Source organism: Engraulis encrasicolus, chromosome 8 (assembly GCF_034702125.1).
Source record: "Engraulis encrasicolus isolate BLACKSEA-1 chromosome 8, IST_EnEncr_1.0, whole genome shotgun sequence".
Classification (NCBI taxonomy): domain Eukaryota; kingdom Metazoa; phylum Chordata; class Actinopteri; order Clupeiformes; family Engraulidae; genus Engraulis; species Engraulis encrasicolus.
In genome coordinates, this window is record NC_085864.1 from 48089373 (window position 1) to 48095118 (window position 5746).

A 5746-nucleotide genomic window follows, 5' to 3' on the forward strand; every position below is an offset into this window, starting at 1 on the left:
TGATGTGACCCTTAGCTGACAGAGGAGCAGTTCTTACAACTTTTGCAGACAGGGCTGAGGCAACATACATACCGAGTGTGTGTGTGTGTGTGCGTCTGTGCATGCGTGCGTGCGTGCGTGCGTTTGAGTCTGGGGTCTCCTATGCTTGATGTGTATTATTTTCCTGTTCTGTTCTATTGGATGTGATCTATGTTGCTGTATACCTGCTTTCGTTCTTTCTTTCTTTCTTTCTTCGTTCTTTCTTCGTTTTTTTCCCGTTTATTAAGCACTTTGAGTTGCATGCCTTGTATGATATTATTATTATCATTATTAGTTCATAGACGTGCGGTAACAGTCATCACAAAACGCGATAGCATCTGCAAATTTGATATGGACAAAACAATCTCTTAACCTATCCATTATTGAGTTTTGTGGCATTGTTGTGAAGCATAATGGCCGCATTCAGGTTAAGTATTAAATAAAAAAATAAAAAATAAATAAAAGACGCTATTTAGTCTAGCGTACGGAAATAAGACGACCCCCTTTTTAGAATACAATTTTCATAACAAAAAACACGTCTTATATTCGGGCCTATACGTTACTTATTTCAAAACAACCTTCCGAAATTTCTGTTGTGCAATTTCAGAAGTACCAGTCCCAGACAATAAAATGACGATTAAGATGAGACAATATTAATCTTAGTACTGACAAATGAAATAAATGTTTTGCAATACAAGCAATTGCTATGAGAAGCTCATGAAAGGGGAAAGAAATCAGCACTATTGTTGTGCATAGCGGGAAAGATAATCATGTTTATAATGAATAATGACACAACAATGATGACAAATTACTGTAGCTCACTTAAAGGTAGGGTTGGAGATCTTTGAAAAACGGTTCCTGTGAGCTATATTTTTGAAAATACACAGCCCGCCTCTCCCTTCAGCCCTCCCCTCAAAGCCACGCCTTCAAAACACATGAACGCGCATGCAGTCTGTCAAGTGTTCTGATTATCCCGGGAACCCACGAGAGCTCACGAGGCGGGGGGGCGGGCTAGAAGCCACGACAAAGCGACTAGCCAAGCTAACTTCCAGCCATGGCACTGTCTCCGGCTACGGTAAGAATGTTCAACATCACAATAAAAGCACAGGCCGTCGTGGTTGCCATTTCAAGAAATATTGATGACAGTAGATGTATACTAGATTAGTTATTGAACTTGACTTGATACGTGTTACTTAGATATCTCATTCTAACTTCCTAACACTGATGACAGATGCTACTGTCATCCCTAGACAGTAGTTCTAGCCAGTAGCTACAGCACTGACACATGGATTTATTTTGACAGATGTGTACCGCAGTATACATTTTACTATTGTATTTATATATACCCGACACCACAATCCGTAGTGTTTTAGGCTATGACTTCAGATTTCACTTGGGTTGTCGCACGCGCAGACACAGGGACAGAGGGAGTAAAGAAAAACAACCGAACTGATCAACGCTAATGAAATTGTTTTGGCTGACGATATTTTCATATGCTTTAGACCTTCCACGACCACGAGAGCTCCAGCTCTGACTTTCCTGGCCCATCACAATCATCCGATGGCCAGAGATGGAGGAGGAGGAAGATAGACGCAGCAGAGGTCGGGGGTATTGATTAGGGAGACTCCCAACAGAATTGACGCCCTGCTAACTGTAAGGATGTACATTCATCCCTCAATAACATTGTCCTGCTGTATTCCTCCAGATGTGTAAGTATTGTAATGGATGTTTTCACAACGGATGTACTCTATATCGCAACACGAGTAGGCTACACGAGTACACCTGTTGTGATAACCATTACAATATTTCTACTCCTATGAGTAGTAGTGTGATATTACATGGTTGTAGGTACACAACACCAGTGGTAGTTCAAGTACATCCATAAAAGCCCATCTACTTCATACATCTGTGTAACCCCAGGCACAACACCAGTTTGTAAGAAATTGACTGAAAACGTTGTATGCATATAATTGGCACATCTTTATTTATATACACAATAATGATTGCTTATGTCCATATTGGTCTTATTGTCAATAGAGTTATTTAGTCCCCATCATCAAATAGAAAATGCACTACATAAAATGTATTTATTGCTTTGCAGGCCTTGATTCAATCATTGAATTTGAAGCAATCCCATCGGTTACTGCAGCGTGCCCTGACCCGTGACCCCAGTTTGATGTTCGACCTGGCACATGACATCTGGTCCTCAGTCACAGCCCAGTAGCACAACCAACCTGGCGCCTCTGCGCAATCTGTAAGGAGATGCCCATGAACATTGAAAGGAAATGCTGTGGTGTTCTCAGTTTTGATAAGACTTTGGGCTGATGTAGGACCAGGTGAGAGAAACGGTCTCTTCAGGCATGCAGCCTACAGACAGTATGGGGCACTTGAACAGGGCTGACCTTGTAATACACAGTACAATACCCAGGATTAGCCAGGGTTACCCTGCTCCACTAGAGCAATATAAAAGGTTTATACAGAGTACGGTATAAAACACACAAACCGGCAGTGTGCAGACTTATTATTTTTCATTATCTGTAGGAGCATTCATCTGTACATCTCACCTTTTTGGTTTGGAACCACGTTTGTCTTGTTACCATTGTTTTTTTTCATACATAGAAAATAAATGCAACCTGTCAAATGTTCTTCTGATTGTGGTCTTGTGGAATATATAAATTATGTAACCATGCATTTTCAGTCAGAGAATGAATAAAAAAAAAGCCACACAGTCAAATTGTGTCCACCAATATTTACTGTCATTGAAATGTATGGACAATTTAAACAATGTATTACACATGACACTAGATACATTACTTTATACTATATTTACAGTTGTCATTACCACACAAAAACTCTGGGAAGGTGGGTAAGTGCAGCAACTGTGAAGGGCCTAGTTTGAGGTTGGAGGCGTCTGTGCTGTAAAAAGATAAACAGAATTAGAAATCACATATCTGACAGTAGCTCCAGTGACATTTTAAATGTAAGTAACCTGGGTTGTTGGGGCAGGGACACCAAAAATAACTCCTTTATCTGGGCTCACCTGGTTGTGAGTGTCTGCGGTCAGCCATCCCTCTTAGGGTAGAAAGTGTTCTGCGCAGGACGGTGCCCTGAAGGTTGACGTTCACAGTATGCAGCCTTCATGTCCTGGAACTTTTATTGTGCAATTTTCCATATCTGTAACAAGCAATGTGTTAGACTATATTAGGGCTTCATTACATCAAATTACACAGCAGGGTTTTACAGGGTGTTGGCTACAGTCCCAGGACCTAAGTGGACTTGTGTGCCTTGCTCAAGTGCACTTCAGCTGATGGAGGTGTAGGTAGGGAGAGGTAAGGATGGGATTTCAACCTGCTTCTCTCTGATCTTAGGACCACCTCTCACCATCAGGTGATGGCTGGCTGCTACCTCAAATTTCATTCATGGCCCTAGTTATGTTCTGTAATCAGCATTGTTTTGACCTTACACAAATAAATGTAAATGCATTCTGCACCATGGGGGGGCTGTGAAGACCTTTGAGAATATTTGCAGAACTACATACTGAATTGAGCCATCCGCCTTTCTCTTGGTTGGTGTGTTGAGATGGTGACTGCAGTCCAGGCTTCTTGGATTGGAGGAGAAAAGCTGTGGCTTTTACTGGCATAAGTATGTGGTTGTGGAAGGACCCTGTCGGCTGTTGACCTGAGGGAAAAAAGAGCACAAATTGCATATTAGCACAGAGCCCATGCTTAGACCATAGACAGATAAATCATCTGGCACAATCTGCATGCAACCAACAGAACCTAGAAAGAGAAAGATTAGCAGCAATACACAAAGGGGACAAGTATACAAAAACATGCAAAGTGTTCTGATAAGGTGCATGGAGGTAGTCTGTGTTGATTCCAGCAACCTCAAAGACTGAAAAGTGTCCCAGTGTGTTGAATTGAAAACTTGGCGCGTGCGCGCGCACACATAGGAATATCATAATTTAGTGCAGTGTTTCTCAACAGGGGTGCCGGGGCACCCTGGGGTGCCGCGGAAACGTGGCTGATAAATAAATTATATAACATAAAACATATTTGTCAAAATTGATAAGTTAATGTTAGTCAGTGGAATCTTTGATCTGCCATTTACGCACAATAAAGTAAATATTGGTCACCCCAGCTGCAACTTTGAACATAGGTCGTGCTACTAGGTTGTGTGTCTCCATTCTAAGCTTGTTACATTCTGAGCTTGTGTGGTATCGGATGTGATGCTATGCTACTTGGTTTGGGGTGCCTTGAAATTTTCCATGAATTGAAAGGGTGCCTCGCCTAAAAAAGGTTGAGAAACACTGATTTAGTGTATCAATTACAACTACAGGATCTGTTCGCTTTTGTCAGATAGAACCATTGTTTTTCAAAGGCAGATCATTCCAAAAAGGATAGTAGTATCTGCAACTGGACGAAATTACACCCACAAACATGAATAAAATAAACTACCAGTGTGCGGTGATTCATTCTTCATTTACTTGGCAGCCTTGATATGTTGTGAAACAGGAGCAAGGAGCAGCTATGGAAAACACCACACCTTGGAATGGACAAAGCAGAACATTTCAATATAACCAGGGTAAAACAAATAATGTACCGGCATCTCCATGTGATCATTCAGTGTAGCCATCACAATAAAGATCTGCCGTGTAGCCGTCATGGTCATTAGGTGGTATTTATCAAATGCAAAACTACCGTCTTCTCAAAAACGACATCAGCGAGTTAACAACATTACACCCACAATCATGTAAACATTTGAAAACCCAAGGCAATCTATTTTGCTATGCTGGAGCAGCGAACAGGTTGTGCTTGTGCTTGCTACTATTACCAGAGTCATACAACAGAGACGTACCAAAGCAAAACATGCAAACGATATATTTTTGTAAACCACTAGAAAGACATGGGCTTTGCTGGTCAAAGTAATGTGTGCGTAAACATGGTAGGTTACTTACTACGGGGTGGATCCGTATTTAGCAACTGAACGCGGATGGAGAAGGGGTGCTTCCGTCCTCCTCCCAGCTGGTTTGTCTGGCTCGTTCGCACAACTAGCAGCAAAACACACAAGAGTAACCGTCTGAGTTACACATAGCAATTCTGAAAACGTGTTCATGTGCACAGAATAAATGCCACAGGGGGGGGAAACACAAAAAAATAAAGCGATTGAGGTAGCAGCTATGTTAAGCAAGGTAGCTATGTTGGAGCTTGAGCTAATCCTCTGACCCCTCTCAATGGATACTTGCTTAAAAAAAGACACCACGGTGTCCTAAACCAATTCACAAAATATTATACAGACAAATATATTATCTCACCTCTCGATTAGAAATATGGTCACCAAAGCGTATTTGAAGCCGCTGCCGTAGCCGACATCTGTGTCCAAGAGTGTCAGGTCCCATTTAAAATGTTCAGCCCGTGTTGGAGTCTGGTCTTGCGAGTCCGATGATAATCCAAGGGAGTATGTTATCCTGACATGGTTAGTCTAGTGTTCCAAAAGCCAAAGTTCTTCCTGTAGCTCTGCAAAAGCCACCAACGTTTCCAAGTAGCTCAGCCTGCTGCTAACTCTCGTTACCTTGCTACTAGCCGAGTGATGATGAGCCTTGCCGCGTGTGCATGAATGATGGGGGCGGGGTCGGTCAAGTTCACGAGTCGGTGAACGCGCAGGGAGGAGGGGTGAGTGCTGGCGGTTGATGGACGTGTCAGAAACCAATAGAAGTGATGATGAGTAT

The 5746-nt window shown here is 42.2% G+C and overlaps 1 long non-coding RNA gene across 2 annotated transcripts; it reads right to left on the reverse strand.

Moving 5' to 3' along the window:
* Positions 1 to 1915: 1915 nt before the first annotated feature.
* On the reverse strand, positions 1916 to 5539 carry LOC134453744 (uncharacterized). 2 transcript variants are annotated; one of them, XR_010035719.1, is made up of 6 exons: positions 5333 to 5539; positions 4976 to 5068; positions 4476 to 4563; positions 3557 to 3696; positions 3059 to 3192; positions 1916 to 2934 (listed from the first exon to the last, which is right to left on the reverse strand). It is a non-coding gene; the product is annotated as an uncharacterized LOC134453744 (long non-coding RNA). The 2 variants fall into 2 exon arrangements; XR_010035718.1 differs by lacking the exon at positions 5333 to 5539 and having other exon boundaries at positions 4976 to 5326.
* Positions 5540 to 5746: the final 207 nt, after the last annotated feature.